Source organism: Bombina bombina, chromosome 8 (assembly GCF_027579735.1).
Source record: "Bombina bombina isolate aBomBom1 chromosome 8, aBomBom1.pri, whole genome shotgun sequence".
Lineage (NCBI taxonomy): Eukaryota > Metazoa > Chordata > Amphibia > Anura > Bombinatoridae > Bombina > Bombina bombina.
This window is the reverse complement of record NC_069506.1, coordinates 88855194-88873972: the sequence shown is the minus strand read 5'-3', so window position 1 is coordinate 88873972 and position 18779 is coordinate 88855194. Positions and strand designations below refer to the sequence as shown.

General features: G+C 38.0%; 1 protein-coding gene across 3 annotated transcripts in view; it reads left to right on the top strand.

Annotated features, from left to right (window-relative positions):
* Window positions 1-1021: 1021 nt before the first annotated feature.
* Window positions 1022-18779, top strand: part of SLC2A5 (solute carrier family 2 member 5) — a 924962-nt gene continuing 907204 nt past the window's right edge. Inside the window, exon 1 of one of the 3 annotated variants that reach the window (XM_053690433.1) lies at window positions 1022-1080. The gene's annotated coding sequence lies outside the window, so the exon portion shown is untranslated. The remainder of the gene's footprint in view (window positions 1081-18779) is intronic. The other 2 variants (XM_053690437.1, XM_053690432.1) reach the window with 2 other exon arrangements.

The window sequence follows — 18779 nt, the reverse complement described above, 5'->3', positions numbered from 1 at the left end:
TAGGTACATTGGATGTGTAAAACAAAGCAAGAAATATGTACTTAAAAGTACAATATACAAAGCATATGTGTTGTTTTTTTCCATAAAATGGGCTGAACATGAGCATTTCATAGGGGTATATGACATTGTCTCTCTAATCCCAGCATAATTCTGTAAAGATTTTTGCACTACACAGAGTTTTTTTTTTTCTCAGCAACTAAAGGTGGGAAGATTTTCTCAAAACACTCAAAATACTTATAACCCTAATAGACAAACACAAGCATGCACAAAATACTTATAACCCTAATAGACAAACACAAGCATGCACAAAATACTTATAACCCTAATAGACAAACACAAGCATGCACAAAATACTTATAACCCTAATAGACAAACACAAGCATGCACAAAATACTTATAACCCTAATAGACAAACACAAGCATGCACAAAATACTTATAACCCTAATAGACAAACACAAGCATGCACAAAATACTTATAACCCTAATAGACAAACACAAGCATGCACACAATATGGGCAATAGTAAGATGCTATACGCAGAAAGCAGCGCAATGGGAATTATATTGGCTGCAGGATTTCATTTTAAAAGTGCAGCTTGTTTACAGTATAAAAGTTGCAGTTATCTTTTTATTACAGTCTATAAATGGGTAAAGTCCTTGGGTAAAGTCCTTGTTTAAGTTTCCAATTTTCATAAAAAAACAATGTTGTAATAGTTTTAATTAGTTCTTAATAACTAGCCAAGGTTTGTTTTGTTACAGTTTAATAGAGCACTGAAATAGTTTTTCCTAGATCAGAGCAGGTGCTCTGTGAACAGTTAGATGATAGATCTGCTATAACCAAACAAACCAAACAAAAGAAAACAAACAATAGCCAATCAGCATTAGCAGTGCTCAGGTAATGATTTGCCTTTGCTGTGAACTCATGGGATTTCACTGAAATCTCATGAGATTTCATTGAACTTACTTAAACTGAATAGGAAAATAACATGACTGTGCATGCATATGACAGATGCACACTCCCTAGCTTGTCCTGTGACATGTATCCTGGCTGGCTGCTTAAAGTCTACTTAGGAAATTTCAGGTAAAATAACTTCCTTTTTTACATAGAGATGTTCAGGTGATATTTCTAGTCAGCTTTTTTACAGCCATGCTGCATCACTTTCATGTGCTTCAACATTTGGGTATCATGTCCCTTTAAGAAGCACACCACTGCATTCTGAATTGTGTGTGCAAAGTTTCATGAGAGATGTTGTACCTCACTGGATTAAAAAATATCTCTGCAGCTTGAGAAATTAAGACCTTAGACCCTATAAAGTAGTAAGTGCTGCCATGTTGTTATCTGGGGTTTAAAAGCATGATCTACTTATGTTATCCACTCTGCATAGACAAGTTCAAAAATGTACCTAATAAAGATCAATTTCAAAGGGTTTTATCTCCTTTTATTAATTAGTCACTTTACTTTTTGCTTTCACCAAACATTCTATTATCAGTTTTACAGGCTTTTAAATCCACTCTATAATTCTATTGAAAATATCACTATTAAAAATTCAAGGTAAACTAAATAAAAAAAAAAGTGCATACTAGTTAAGATTACAAGAATAATTGGTATTCATTTAAATATAATTTAATAATTGGTTTACTTATTCCATCCCTAATAAATTATACTCTAAACAAAGATGGACTTGTTTACAAACATAAAAGCTTGCAAGTTAGCTATTTTATATGGGTAAACAAAGTCCTTATTCCACTTTCTGTTACAAAGCTATGTTTTAGTACACCGGCTTCTTATTAACTCCATTATTGGCACTGAAGCATAACAAATTGTTTATAGTTTTCTGCTACTGGTATAGACATTAATGGAGTAATGAAAAATATGATTTATTGGCCTTATTTAGGTCATCCCTAATAGTAATGGTGATAAACCGGAAGCACTTGACCCCCGGGGGGGGGGGGGGTTCCTTCTTAAAGCATCCTTTCTGAATCAGTATTTCACCCATAAACAATAAAGGAGAGTATGTGGACCCTCTTTTGGACATGAAATGTTTAATGAAAAGGAGAATCCCTCAAGTGCCCGTTTGCTAACAGGATATTTTTAAATTGGGTAATTCACTTTTTCTTGTTGAGGGGGTATTGTGTGGTGTATTGTATGCTGTTTTTAGGGTAAAGGGACTATTTTGGGGTCACTTGCTTCCCTATAGTAAATCCATTAGATACAATAAATGACTACTAGCCTCCTCCTCTTCCTTTTTTTTGTTTGTGTGTGTGCACTGCCTTTTTATGGCAATCGCCTACTAATGACAGATATGAGACCTGGGTTTCTAGTTGGCCAGGTAATCACTGTTTTTAGAGTGTATTAATCTGCTTTCTAGGTGGATACATGACTTCTCCCCTTTTGAGGTCACTTGTCTGCATAGCACAGAGATCAATAATTGTGGTGCCTGTGCTTGGGCAGTACACAAAAAATGAGACAAGCAGTCAGTTGCAAATGGTATAGGGAGGAGATTGTCAGACATAAAACATTTTTTTTTAATTTTTTTTTAGCATTTGATGCTCATTTTAAAAGACAAGCCCACTTTTCAGCCAAAGGTGTCATACCCATGGCAACAGCAATCTGATGGAGTGTGAAGTTTTCTCTCTCTAATCCCCACAACTGGGGCGATGAAATGGCAAACTAAAAGAATTTCCTTAAAGCGCAAAATCCTGCTCACTAATAGGGTTCCAGGCATTCACAAAAGTGGACACTACTCTCCAAAGTGCACCCAGGGGAAGTGGCCCCAGTTTACCAATAGGCTTGCAAGCAGCCCGGGAAAGTGGCCCCTGCTCGCCAATAGGCACACAGGCACCCCAGGAAAGTGGTCCCCTGCTCAGCAAAACACACCCAAGCACCCTGAGAAAGTGACTCCTGCTTACCAATAGGTGTGCAGGCATCACAGAATGTGGCCCCTACTCACCAAGCACCCCAGAAAGTAGCCCCCTGCAATCCAATAGCTGCCCAGACACCCCAGGTAGCTTTGCAAATAGTTGCAAAGGTACCCTGAAAAAGTGTCCACTTCCAGCTAAAAGGCTCCCAGGCATTCCCAGAAAGTTGCCCCTGCTCACCAAAACACACCCAAGCATCAAGGGAAAGTGGCCCCTGCTTTCCAATAGGGGCACCCCAGACAAGTGGTCACCACTAGCCATTAGTTGTCCAGAACACCCCAGGAAAGTGGCACTGCTCGCCCAATAGGTGCACTGGCCCCCTGAGAAATGTGGCCACTGATAGATATAAAGGCTCCAGGGCATTCCAGGAGAGTGGCCCCTGCTTGCCAATAGGCATCCTGCACCCTTGGAAAATGGCCCCAGCGAAAGTGGGAAAGTGGCCCTTGTTTGGTAATAGATGCACAGGCACACTAAGAAAGTGACCACTACCTGCCAAAACTCGCCCAAGCACCCTAGGAATGCAACCACTTCTCACCATTAGGCACCCAGGAATGTGGCTCCTGCTTGCCAATAGGCACACAAGCACCCTATATATATATATATATATATATATATATATATATATATATATCTATATCTGTTTAAATGTAGTGATGGCAAAAATGTTCGGGTCTTTTGGGTAAGTTTTTGTCTGAAATGCCTGGTCCTTAAGGGGTTAATGTAAGTATTTGTATGAATTTAATTATTTTCAAAGTTGTATTTATACATTATCTGAGGTTATATATACGCACTAATAATATTTCAGGTAATATATTGTTTTATTACTATAGGGATTATTATATTAAGGTTATATTATAACACTAATATATCATCATTATCTCAGGTACAGTAGTTCCCCCTTTTACAGCACACCCCTTTAAGGCTTATACATCAGTCTTCAGTTCTGCCCATGCTCATTATGTTCAATGCTTGTCCTTCTCTTTTAGTGGTTTTAATTTAACTAACTGCAGTTGTGTGTAAATCGCCAAACTAGAAGGTAAACTAGGAAAATCAATAGAATTTTTTCTATTGAATCCATACTTTTACTTAAAGGGACACTGAACCCAATTTTTTTTCTTTTGTGATTCAGATAGCGCATGCAATTTTAAGCTACTTTCTAGATTACTCCTATTATCAAATATTCTTCGTTCTCTTACTATCTTTATTTGAAAAAGATGTGGAAAAAGAGGGCGACCCTAGTGCAAATCAATTATGGGAGATATGAGTATCTACTTAATAACAGAGGGAATACTCACAAATTGTATTGCACACTGTAGTGCAAATGGGAGCATACTAGGTATATTATGGTGACCTAGTGCACATTTAAACAAGGTAGTGCTGCTAGCAATGGGAGATGAACTCCAAGTGAACTGCAGGACCAAAAAGAAGAAGACTCCAGTGTAGAAAAGAGTATAAAAGATTTAATAAAAAAGGGGTTTTAAAAATACACAGATCAGGCAATAAACCTGTGTTATTGCCTGATCTGTGTATTTTTAAACCCCTTTTTGTGCACTAGGTCACCATAATATACCTAGTATGCTCCATTTGCACTACAGTGTGCAATACAATTTGTGAGTATTCCCTTGTTATTAAGTAGATACTCAGTTATATCTCCATAATTGATTGCACTAGGGGTCGCCCTCTTTTTCCACATCTTTTCAAACTACAGATTCTTTTTCTGATTTTGGGAGGAGCAGCCACAGCACAGTGCACAGTTTACTGGGACACTGTGAAGTTCCCAGACCACTCTTCCCTAGGCATTATCTCTGCCTTTCTACACTGTGAGTATGTTTTTTTTTCTCTTATACTCCATTTGTGATTTATTGGCTACACTAGGAGGCGCCCTTTCTCTCTGCTTTGTTTTATTTGGAAAAAGAAGGCATCAAAGCTAAGGAGCCTGGACAGCACTTGTTTATTGGTGGGGTGAATTTATCCACTAATCGGCAAGAAAAACCCAGTTTGTTCCCCAAAAATGGGCCGGCATCTAAACTTACATTCTTGCTTTTCAAATAAAGGATACCAGGGAATGAAGAAAACTTGATAATAGAAGTATATTAGAAAGGTGCTTAAAATTGCATGCTCTATCTGAATCGTAGAACGAAAAAATTTGGGTTCAGTCTCCCTTTAATTGAATAAATTAGTCTTTGCATTTCTGGTGATTGTTTAAGGGACAGGAAACCCCAAAAATGTAATTCATGATTCGGATAGAACATACAATTTAAACAACTTTTAAATTTTACTTTTATTATCAAATATGCTTCATTCTCTTGTATCCTTTGCTGAAGGAACAGAATTTTCACTACTGGCAGCTAGCTGAACACATCTTTTTAGCCCATCACAAGAGACAAATATATGTAGGCACCTATCACCAGCTAGCTCCCTCTAGTGTAGGATATGTGCGTATTCTTTTCAACAATGGATACCAAGAGAACAAATTAGAGTTGAAAATAGAAGTGGTCTTAAAATTGCATGCTGTGTCCTGATTTCTTTGCAAGTTTCAATTTTGACTTTCCTATCCCTTTAAACCTCAGTAATGTATGCACATTAAAAGGTTCGCAGAAAAAGGTCTTAAAAATCAGTCCATAAAGACAACAGCATCAACTCTTACAAAAGTAATTTTTTTTTTTTTTTTTAAAACTTACATTTTAAATATGACATTGTTATAAATCAGAGATAACTTATTTTAGCGTACAGGGCCGAAGTCACTAGTGTTATGCAAAGACACAATCATTTTTATAGACAATAAAAATATAATCTGATGTCCATTTGCATCTGTGCTATGATCTTTGGCACCGGAACTAGGGTTGCCACCTCAGACATATTTTTTTTTTTTCCCCCCTGGACACTTATGAGTTTATACATGCTGCAGGGTATGCAGGAAGGAACGTGAATAGTGCTGTCTAGATCACTATTTGTATGCTGTCCCGGGATGCAATTCATGTTCCCCTCTGCACACCCTGCAGCATGTGTAACTTTAAGTGTCCAGGAAAACATGGCCAAGGTGGCAACCCTAACCGGAACTGTAAAAATGAATATTATAAGGCTGGGCATTTTGTCTTGGTTGCTTTCCCCATTGTTTCTAAACCGTGGGCCTCAAGTACCACCCAACAGGCCAGATTTTCATTATAGCTGAACCAGTGCACAGGTGAAATAATCATCTTATGGGTTGAGAGCAAGTTAGTAACCATGGTGTTACTGATTAGCTAATTACTTTACCTGTGGCACTGGTTCAGCTATAATGAAAACCTGGCCTGTTGGGGGTACTTGAGGCCCGCGTTTGAGAAACACTGGCTTACTCTACAGCAGGACATTTAATTTGCATAACAAAAAAAAAAAAAAAAAAAAAAAGTGAATTTGACAAAAGCTATAATACATTGCTTTATTTGCAACCTTAAAGTTGTGATGAACTCTAAAAAAACTAATTTTTATTGGTAGAGACAAAATAATTTCTTCACAACAGATTATGCTATCAATTCTTATGTCAATGCAATTTTCATCTAGATACTAAAATATTTGCCCATGATCCTCATCCGAGAGATTTTGTGTCACTACCTGCCCCTGGGATGCCCAGAGCCTACACTTTAATGTAAATATCTAGGGGGCGAACGATCCGATATACGGCGCAGGTTTCGGTGCAAGCGTGGAAACCTGCGCCGCCTGTAGTTTCAGCTTGCACAGCGAGCTATCACATATATGGCGCCGACAGTTGATAAAGTGCCGTTAAGTCGGACAAACTAGTGATGTCCAGAAATAAGCGTAAGTACAAATTTCTAAAGTTTCTAAAGTGCCACCACCTAAAAAAACTAACTAAAGGTCTTAAATCTGCCGTTACTGTCTAAACACGCCTCCCAAAAATAGCCTGACACGTATACCCCTGTATCCCGCAATCCCCCCCCTCTCACTCCTAACAATAAATGTATTAACCCCTAAACCGCCGCTCCCAGACCCCCGCCGCCACCTATATTATATGTATTACTCCCTAATCTGACCCCCCTACACCGCCGCCACCTATATTATATGTAATGCCCCCTACACCGCCGCCACCCTATATTAACCCCTAATCTGAGGCCCCCCTACCCCGCCACCACCTATTTTAAATATATTAACCCCTAATCTGAGCCCCCTACACTGCCGCCACCTATATTAACTATATTACCCCCTAAACCTAAGTCTAACCCTTAACACCCCTAACTTAATTATTATTTAAATAAATCTAAATAATATTAATATTATTAACTAAATTAATCCTATTTAAAACTAAATACTTACCTATAAAATAAACCCTAAGATAGCTACAATATAATTAATAATTACATTGTAGGCTATTTTAGGGGTTTATATTTATTTTACATTTAACTTTTGTATTATTTTAACTAGGTACAATAGCTTTTAAATAGTTAATAACTATTTAATAGCTACCTAGTTAAAATAATTACCAATTACCTATAAAATAAATCCTAACCTAAGTTACCATTACACCTAACACTACCCTATCATAATTAATTAAAACTACAATTATCTCAACTAAAATACAATTAAATACACTAAACTATATTACAAGAAAAAACAAACGCTAAATTACATAAAATAAAAAAAGATTACAAGAATTTTAAGATAATTACACCTAATCTAAGCCCCCTAAAATAATAAAATTTCCCTACCCTAAACTAAATTACGAAAGTAATGCCGCTCTAATTACCAGCCCCTTAAAAGGGGCTTTTGCGGGCATTGCCCCCAAGAAATCAGCTCTTTTACATGTAAAAAAAAACAAAAAAAACCAACAACAACAACCCCCCCATTACAACCCACCACCCACACACCTCTACTCTAAAACCCACCCGATTTCCCCCCCCCCTTAAAAAAACCTAACGCTAACCCCCAAGTGGTCCTTACCTGTCCTGAAGACCGGCGGAGAAGGTCCTGTTCCAGGCGGTGAAGTCTTCTTCTTCTTCTTCTTTCTTCTTCTTCTTTCTTCTTCTTTCTTCTTCTTTCTTCTTCCTCCCAGCCGGGCGAGGAGTTGATGACTGCGGAGCTGAAGACCGTCCACTCCGGAACTGAAGACCAGAGCCCATGAAGCGTGGAGGATCCTCTTCATATGATCTCCGCCGTACACTGAATAGGAATTCAGGTACGCAATTAAAAATGGTGTCCCTTGAATCCTATTGGCTGATTTGAGCCTTCAAATTCAAATCAGCCAATCGGATGAGAGCTACTGTAATTCTATTGGCTGATTAGAATAGCCAATAGAATGCTGCTCTGAGCAGGCGGACAGACATCGCCATAAATCAACCCGATCGGGTTTGATTGACACCTCCCTGTTCTGCAGGGGGCGGTGTTGCACCATCAGCTCACAAGAGGCTGCTGGTGCAATGCTGAATATCGGAGAGTAATATTGCTCTCCGCATTTAACGAGGTCTGTCGAACCTGATCTGCACTGTCGGGATCAGGTCCGACAGACCTTTGTTAAATAGGCACCCATAAATTTACTATAGTTACGTTTACTCATGACTTCCGTTACCTAGCCCTAAGTTATTATAAACCCACAGCTGTGCAATGGTAACATTAGAAAAAAATAAATGTTAAGTAAAACTGATGGTAAAGGGGCAGATAACAAGGATATTTTCAGGCAATAGTTAGATTTTCCTACTGTTATTTAGTATACGAAACTATTGGCTCTTAATCTAATTTTCTTGCTGCAAGTGTTTTTTAATTTAAAGTCCACTAAACCAAATTTTTTTTCTTTTTGTGATTCAGAGCATGACATTTTAAGCAACTTTCTAATTTACTCCTATTATCAAATTTTTCTTCATTCTCTTGGTATCTATATTTGAAATGCAAGAATGGTAAGTTTAGATGCAGGCCCAGTTTTGGGTGAAACAACCTGGGTTGTCCTTGCTGATTGATGGATAAATTCATCCACAAATAAAAAAGTGTTATCCAGAGTGCTGAAACAAAAGAAAGGCCTAGATGCCTTCTTTTTCAATAAGGATAGCAAGAGAGACGAAAGAAATATTGATAATAGGAGTAAATTAGAAAGTTGCTTAAAATTGCATGCTCTATCTGAATCACAAAAGAGAATATTGGGTTCAGTGTCCTCTTTAACCCCTTAAGGACCGGGCAGTTCAGACTAAGGGGTCAATTTTATCAAAGTACGAGCGGAAAGTATACGATGTAGCGTATCATGTCCGCTGCACATCGATAATGTCGACAGCATACGCTGTTGGCATTTTTATTACACAAGCAGTTCTGTTAACTGCAGATTTGCGCCAATCGGCCGCTAGCAGGGTGTGTCAATCAGCCCGATCGTATAGTATAGGGCGGATTAAAGACCGCAAGCCTCAAAGGTAGCAGACCAGTTATGGAGCAGCGGTCTTTAGACCGCTGTTTCACAACTACTGTTTCCGGAGAGCCTGAAGGCTCGTGCAGAAACAGAGGCATCACCATTCAGAGCTTGATAATTCGGCCCCTAAGACTTCCCCCAAAAGACCAGAGCATTTTTGCCATCACATTTAAAAACAGAAATAGCGCCTTCTTTATTTTCTATTTACCTACTAAATATATATATAGATAAATAAACATTTTATATATCAAAAAACATTTTTTTTTTTTTTTTTTTTTTTAGTAGACAACCCAAAGTATTGATTCTAGGCCCATTTTGGTATATTTCATGCTACCGTTTAACGCCAAATGCGATCAAATAATAAAAAAAAGTTAATTTTTTCACAAACTTGGGTTTCTCACTGAATTTATTTACATACTGCTTGTGCAATCATGGGCACAAATTATTCTAAAGCTTTTCTGGGGATCCCCTTTGTCAGAAATAGCAGACATATATGCTTTGCCATTGCTTTTTGCTAATTAGAAGGCTGCTAATCTTGCAGCTGCGCATTACACTTTTAAGTGAAGGGGTTAATTAGGTAGTTTGTAAGGTTAATTTTTGCTTTCGTGTAGAGCAGTGCTTTCCAAACCTGTGTGTCGGGACACACTAGTGTGTCGGCAGCAGTGTGTAGGTGTGTCCCTGCTTCAGCAGCAAAATTTTTTTAATATTTTTTTTTGGTTTCTGACTTTCCGCCTGCCTGCTACTCATATCACATGGGTTGACACGTGATTGATACCTAGGGGGTCACAGATCATCTTAACCTATTGGCGCAGCTCAGGGGAACTGAAACTATTGCCATTGGCGTCTTTGGCAGCACATTGGCTCCTGAACTGCACGTGTAGTCTCCTCCATCGGCTCGTGACTGCACGTGTAGTCTCCTTAAATGGCTCATGACTGCACTGTGTAGTCAGTGAGTGGGACAGCAGGTGTGCTTGCAGTGTGGGCAGTAGTCAATCGGACTCACCGAGCTCTGAGGGCGGCAGCTTAAATGCTGAGCTGAAGACAGAAGTCAGTGGGGTTTTTTTTTGCAGCTAGCTCCAGTAGTGCATTGCTGCTCCTGCTTTTGATTTATGATAGGAAAGTGGAAGCTTTAAAAAAGTGCTTGATGATGAAATGCGAGTGTCTTTATCTAATATTCCACCAATTAATTTAGAAATTGTGTTCATCCATCAACCTCATATATCCCATTAAAATAGTAAGTAGTTATCTGAGTTATTAAACTTTTTTAAAATTCTTGCACATACTTTACACTACTGTTACTTATACATAAATGAATATAATAACTAAATGTATTTACATGGTCCTATATCTCTTAAAACAAGTTAGTTAACCTCCTTTTTGCTAGTACAACTGAATTACTGTGTCGCGAAATGATGTAGGTCTAAAAAGTGTGTCACCAACATGAGAAGTTTGGAAAGCTCTGGTGTAGAGGTTAGCCTCCCACCTGACACTTCCCACCCCTGATCCCTCTCAAACAACTCTCTTCCTCCCATCATAAGTGCTGGCAGACAGTCTGCCAGTATGCAGTTTTACACTTTTTTTTTTTTTTTTTTTTCCCTTATTTTAGGATTACCCCTTACCTTCCCATCTCCCTGATCCCTCCCCAAAAATCTCTCTAACCCTCCTCCTGCTAGCTAATTCCCACCATCTTAGGTACTGGCAGCTGTGTGTGTATGTATGTATACACACCGCTGCCGGACAGCGCTCTAAAATAAATTTTTCTGTAGCATAGCTAGGGTTGCCCCCTTTTTGCCCAGAAAATTCCGGGACACTTTTTTTAAGTGGGCGTGGAGGGGTGTATCTCAGGGCGTGGCTTCTCGCTGCATCAAATTTATTATGAAATTAATTTTTTTTAAATATATATATATATATATATATACTATATATATATATATATATATATATATAATGTTCAAGTTGAAACCCCCAATACCAAGTAAAATAGTGCTATATAGCCAGATTAACAACATAACTGTTATGCCGTTTATCACAAACTAACATTCGGAGCGACAACTTTACAAAATTATTGGAGGCAGTGTTTGGAGATGAGACTGCGCATTACCTTGCTTCTGGCATCGTGAACAGTGTGTGACTGGACTGGGGGTAACTGGTGGTGGTGGGGCAGACGCGTGCGATCATGTCCTGCCTCTCTCTCTGCTGCAGGATTTGACCTCCCCTTCGACCCTCTTCCCCTCCACTGTGTCGCACATCATCATACTCCGTCCTCTCCTCTGCAGACTACCAGTTGTTTTTTATTTTTGTTTTTTTTTAGTAACCCCAGGCTAAGCGCGCCTCTGGCCATCTTTATTTTGTAAAGCTGTGGCTTACTGCACCAGGGGAGCGCTTAGCCCAGGGCATTTGAGGCTAGTTACAGGGACACAGAGCCTCAGACCTGGACTGTCCCGGTGAAACCGGGGCGGTTGGCAATCCTAAGCGTATCGGTCCCCACCTGACTCCTCCTAACCCTCCCACACCAATGATCGGCACCACCGCTGCTCATCTATATCTGCTATCACTGCATGAAATTCAGACACTTTTTCACGTTTTCACTTTTTTGCATATTGTGGAAGTGAATTGATTGTTAGAAGGATGTGGGTCTGATCCTGCAGTCATGGTACCTATGTTACTAATGAAGGCATCAGCGGGAGATGGAGAGTATTAAAAAATGACTTCAGGGAGTTGGGTAGCAAGCTTAAATATTTATCGGAGATATTACCAGTGCCGTGTGCTAATTCAGTAAGGCAGAAGGATCTAAGGTGTAATTAATGCATGGTTAAAAAACATGGTGTACAAATGAGGGGTTTTACTTTTAGAGCAAGGTAAGGATAGATTGCACCTGAATGACATGGGTTTCAGATGTGTTGGGGGGAAAAGATGGTAGGCATGTTTTGAGAATCATTTAAACTAGGCAAAGGGGGGGGGGAGTCAGTTAGAACACAATAGAACAGAGAGATCAGTCTGTGAATATGTCACTCCTATAATATCGCAAGGAAGGGATGACTTAAGTAATGTCACATTAGAAAGTATGGAGGAAAGCACACCAAGTATCAGCAGAAAGCACATGAAAATTAAAGGTATGACAACAAATGCAAGAAGCATGACGAGTAAAATGGGGGAGCTGTAGCTCTTAGTTGCAGAAGAGGACTGTGATGTTATCAGTATAACTGAAACATGGTGGGATGATTCACATGACTGGGCAGTTAACTTAGAGGGGGTATACTTTATTTAGGAGGGACGGGAATAATAAAAGGGGTGGAGGAATCTGCATGTATATTAAACCTAACCTTAAACCTACAATAAGGGAAGATATTTATGATACAAGTGACAATGTAGAGACCATGTGGGTTGAAATAATGAGTGGGGGGAAAAATCCTAAAAAAAAAATCCTTGGAACATGCTACAAGCCCCCCAACATAAGTGACCTGGAGGAAACGTCAACTACTAAAGCAAATGGGTAGGGCTACTAATAATTAACTGCACTGATATAAACTGGGCCAATGAAAACTAGTAATTCACCTAAGGGGGATATTTTTTAAATGTTCTCAGGTATAACTTCTTGTCACAATTAATAGAGAGCTTTTTTGGATTCAGTGCTATTAAACAATACAGATATAATCATGAAACATCGAAGTCAAAGAACATTTGGGTAACAGCGATCAATAATGTGGTCACATTTGACAATCTCTTTTATATGCAGTGTCTTAAAGGTTTAACTAAGATTTTATTTTAAGAAAGCTAAATTCAAACGATTTAAGGAAATCATTAAATAACATAAATTGGGACAATGTATTTTCTAATAAAAATACAGAGGATAAATGGATAATATTTAAAACTTTGTTAAATAAATATACATATCAACAAATGCCATATGGTTATAACAATAAAAAATTCAAGCCAATATGGCTAAATAAAAATGTTTTAAGAGAAATTAGGAAAAAACGTAGAGCATTTGAATTATTCTAAGAAAATAGTACAGACTCAACATACTATATTTATAAGGAATATAACAAAGCATGCAAAAAAGCAATCAAATTAGCCAAAATAAAAAATGAATTGCAAAGGATTCCAAGTCTAACCCTAAAAGTTTCTTTAAGTACATAAATAGCAAACAATCTAAGAAGGACAATATAGGTATATTAAAACGTGTGGAGGGTAGCATGTTTAACAGCGACAGGGAGAAGGCTGAAGTACTAAGCCAGTATTTTTTCTTCAGTATAGACAAGAGAGGAACCAATGGACAATACTTTGGAACAAACTAGAACATGCCAGCCCATACCATTAACTGGGTTATGTATAGAGGATATCAGGAAAAAACTGGATAATATTAAGGTAAATAAAACTCCAGGCCCAGATGGAATACACCCAAGGGTGTTAAGGGAACTTAGCACTGTTTATAGACAAGCCTCTACTCTTAATTTTTCAAGACTCATTATCCTCAGGCATGGTACCCCAGGATTGGCATACAGCTGATGTGGTGCCACTCTTCAAAAAGTGAAGCAGGGATGATCCAGGAAGCTATAGACCAGTTAGTCTGACATCAATAGTAGGAAAGATATTTAAAGGGATTATAAGGGATTATATTGATGAGCACATTCGTGTAAACAAGATTATGAGTTCTAATCAGCATGGTTTTATGAGAAATAGATCATGTCAAACTAATCTAATTAGATTCTTTGTGGAAGTAAGTAAAAATATAGATACAAGGGGAATCCGATGTGATATACTTAGATTTTGCAAAGGCATTTGATACATTGCCACATGAGAGATTAATGCACAAAACGAAGGGACTGGGAATAGCTGACAGTTAGCTCATGGATAAATTACTGGATAAAAGATAGGGAGCAATGAGTAGTAGTAAATGGATCATACTCAGATTGGACAAAGGTAATCAGTGAAGTCCCCCAGGGATCAGTACTGGGCCCTGTTCTTTTTAATATTTGTATAAATGACTTAGAGCAAGGATTAAATAGTGACATTTCTTTCTTTCATGTAATTGTCCAAGAGCTAGTGACGTATGGGATATACAATCCTACCAGGAGGAGCAAAGTTTCCCAAACCTCAAAATGCCTGTAAATACACCCTTCACCACACCCACAATTCAGTTTTACAAACTTTGCCTCCTATGGAGGTGGTGAAGTAAGTTTTGTGCTAGATTTCTACGTTGATATGCGCTTCTCAGCATTTTTTTGAAGCCCGGTTCCTCTCGGAGTACAGTGAATGTCAGTGGGATGTGAAGGGAGTATCACCTATTGAATACAATGGTCATCCTAAAGGGGATCTATTTCATAGGTTCTCTGTTATCGGTCGTAGAGATTCATCTCCTACCTCCCTTTTCAGATCGACGATATACTCTTATATATCATTACCTCTACTGATTCTCGTTTCAGTACTGGTTTGGCTATCTGCTATATGTGGATGGGTGTCTTTTGGTAAGTTATGTTTCTTTTACTTAAAGAGACATGAAAGCCAATTTTTTTTCTTTCGTGATTTAGAAAGAGCATGTCCTTTTTAAATGACTTTCTAATTTACTTCTATTATCTAATTTGCTTCATTCTCTTTATATCACTTGCTGAAAAGCATATCTAGATATGCTCAGTAGCTGCTGATTGGTTGTTGCACCTAGAGGCCTTGTGTGATTGGCTCACACATGTGCATTGCTATTTCTTCAACAAAGGATATCTAAAGAATTGAGCAAATTAGATAATAGAAGTAAATTGGAAAGTTGTTTAAAATTGAATGCCCTATCTGAATCATGAAAGTTTAATTTTGACTAGACTGTCCCTTTAAGACACTCTTAGCTATGGTTTGGCATTTTATATAAAGTTCTAAATATATGTATTGTACTTATATTTGCCATGATTCATGTTTCAGTATATTTCCTTTTCTTGCAGACTGTCAGTTTCATATCTGGGAAATGCATTTTTAAGAAAAGGGAAATTTTTTTTTTTTTTTTTTTCTTAACTGGGCTTTAGTCTTTTTCAAATTGACTCTTTTAAATTGCGGACTATATTTTTTTATATATTTTTTTTTTTGCCGCAAAAGTTACATTCGTGACGCAAATTTGTCATTTCCGGCGTCTTAGTTGGCACTGAGTCTTTCACGAGGATGCGTCATCTGTGACGCAAGTGTTTCATTTTCGGACGTCTTTGGTGCCAAAAAATATTTTTCTGTTTGTTGTGCGTCATACTTGGCGCCAAATATTTTCATTATTTTAAGACCCCATTCCTTTTGCCTCTGGTCTTCTTTTTTTCTATGTCAGAAGGCTGTGCTGTTTGCATTTTTTCCCCCCATTCCTGAAACTGTCATATAAGGAATGAATATATGATATTTTGCTTTATATGTTGTTTTTTTTTCTCTTACATTTGCAAGATGTCTCAAAACTGTTCCTGTATCAGAAAACACGGTTGGATTCCTGCTGACTTGATATCAGTCCTACCAAAGCTAAGCTCATTTATTTTAATGTTATGAATTTTTATCTTTAGCTGTGGTTTGTAATAAGTTATCATAATAAACTTTTACATGCAGAGAAAATGTCCATCAGTATTAATGCATTGCCTATTGCTATTCATTTAACATCTAATGTACAAGATATACCTGGGAATTTATAAGAATATTTTTCTGATTCTATTCAGAAGGCTTTGTCTGCCATCCCGCCTTCTAATAAAATGTAAAGGTCTTTTTTAAACTTCTCATTTAGTTGATGAATTTTCAAATGACCGACAACATACTGTATTATCCTTCTCTGATGAGGATTTATCTGATTCAGAAGATCCTTCATCAGATATTGACACTAACAAATCTACTTTTTTTTATTTTAAATGGAGTGCATTCGTTCTTTGTTGAAAACGTGTTGATTATATTGGATATTGAGGAGACTAGTCCTCTTGATTTTAAGGCTAGTTAACATTTAAATTCTGTTTATTAACCTCCTGTGGTTACTTCAGAGGTTTTGTTTCCAGTTCCTAATACTAAGGAATGGAATAGGCCTGGTACTTCCTTTTTATTCCTCCTTTAAGGTTTTAAAAATTGTATCCTTTGCCAGCAGTTAGTTTGGAGTTTTGGGAAAAGATCGCCAAAGTTAATGGGGCTATCTCTACTCTTGCTAAATGTACTACTATTCCTATGGAAAATAGTATTTATTTTAAAGATCCTTCAGATGGGAAACTTGTATCTTTATATAAGGAAAATTAATTTATTTTCAGGTCATTTTCTTAGGCCTGCAATTTCTTTGGCTGATGTTGCAGCTGTTTCATCTTTTTTGGTTGGAAACTTTAGCGCAACAAGTATCGGATTATGATTTGTTTAGCATTGTTAACTTGATTCAACATGCTAATAATTTCATTTGTGATGCCATTTTTTGATATTATCAAAATTGAAGTTAAATCTATGTCTTTAGCTATTTTAGCTAGAAGAACGTTGTGGCTTAAATCTTGGAATGCTGATTTGATTTCTAATTCCAGATTTCTATTTTCTTTCCTTCCAAGGTAATAAATTATTTGGTTCACAGTTGAATTCAATACTTTCAACTGTTACTGTGGGGAAGGGAGTTTTTTTGCCTTAAGATTAAGTTCTAAAGGTAAATCTTAAGCTTATAACCGTTTGTTCTTAATAAGGAACAGAAACCTAATTCTTCCCCAAGTAATATGTTTCTAATTGGAAGCAATTTAAGAGATCAAAGCCAGCCCCCCAATTCGCATGAAGGTGCGGCCCTTATTCCATCTTAGCTGGTAGGGGGCAGGTTAAGATTTTTCTAAAGTTGTTTGGTTCAATTAGTTCCAAACTCCTTAGATTCAGAATATTGTTTCTCAGGGGTACAGAATAGGATTCAGAGTAAGACCGCCTGTGAGAAGTCTTTTTCTCTCTCACATATTCCAGCAATCCCAGTAAAGGCTCAGACTTTCCTGAAGTGTGTTTCAGACCTGGAGTTATCTGGGGTATTCATACCAGTTCCGTTTCAGGAACAGGGTCTGGGGTTTTTTTCAGAACTATTCATTGTCCCAAAGAAAGAAAATCTTTTGAATTGTCATGTAAGAGTACCATCTTTCAGAATGGTGATTATAAGGTATATTCTGCCTTTTGTTCAGCAAGGGCATTATTTGCCCACAATAGACTTACAGGATGCATATCTTAATATTCTGTTTCATTCAAATTATTTTCATTTTCTGAGATTCTCTTTTTTTAGACAAGCATTACCAATTTGTTGCTCTTCCTTTCTGGCCTAGCGACAGCTCTAGGAATCTTTTCAAATGTTCTCGGTGTTTCCTTATTTGGACGATATCTTGGTACTTGCTCAGTCATTTCGTTCTACAGAATCTCATACGATTCAACTTCTGTTCCTTCAAAGACATGGTTGGAGGATCATTTTACCAAAAAAAGTTCCTTGATTCATCAGACAAGAGCCACCTTTTTTAGGTTTCCAGATAGCTTGTGTCAATGTCTTTGTCTCTAACAGACAAGAGACAATTTATATTGGGTTCAGCTAGTCGGAAACTTCAGTCTCTATTTCCTTCAGTAGCTATATGCATGGAAGTTTTAGGTCTCATGACTGCAGCATCGGACTCTATTCCCTTTGCTCGTTTTTCATATGAGACCTCTCCAGTTTTTTATGCCGAATTAATGGTGCAGGGATTATACTAGGATATCACATTTAATATCCTTGAATCCCAATATTCAACTATCTCTGACTTGGTGGTTAGATCACCATTGTATAGTTCTACGGGTCTCTTTGGTTCATCCAACCTGGACCGTGATCACAACAGATGCAAGTCTTTTAGGTTGGGAAGCTGTCTGGGGATCTCTGGCAGCAAAAGGGGTTTGGAAATCTCAAGAGGTGAAATTACCAATCAATATTTTGGAACTCCGTGCGATTCTCAGAGCTCTTCAGTTTTGGCTTCTATTGAAGAGAGAGACGTTTATTGGTTTTCAGACAGACAATGTCACAACTGTGGCGTATGTCAATCATCAGGGTGAGACTCATAGTCCTCAGGCTATGAAAGAAGTATCTTGGATACTTGCTTGGGCGGAATCCAGATCCTGTCTAATTTCTGGGGTCCATATCCCAGGTATAGACAATTGGGAAATGGATTATCTCAGTCGTCAGACCTTACATCCAGGAAAGTGGTCTCTTCACCCAGATGTGTTTTTTCAAATTGTTAAGATGTGGGGGCTTCCAGAAATAGATCTGATGGCATTGACGATCTACATCAGCTGCTCCACTCTGCCAGTCTCTACACTGGCTCCCCATACACTCCAGAATACAATTTAAAGTATTAGCCCTAACCTACAAAGCACTCAACAGTCTAACTCCTAACTATATTTCCTCTCTCATCGTGAAATACTCCCCATCCCGTCCTCTTCGATCAACCTCTGACCTACGTCTCTACACTCCTGTTATCCCTACATCCCACTCCCGCCTCCAAGACTTTGCACGTGCTGCTCCTGTC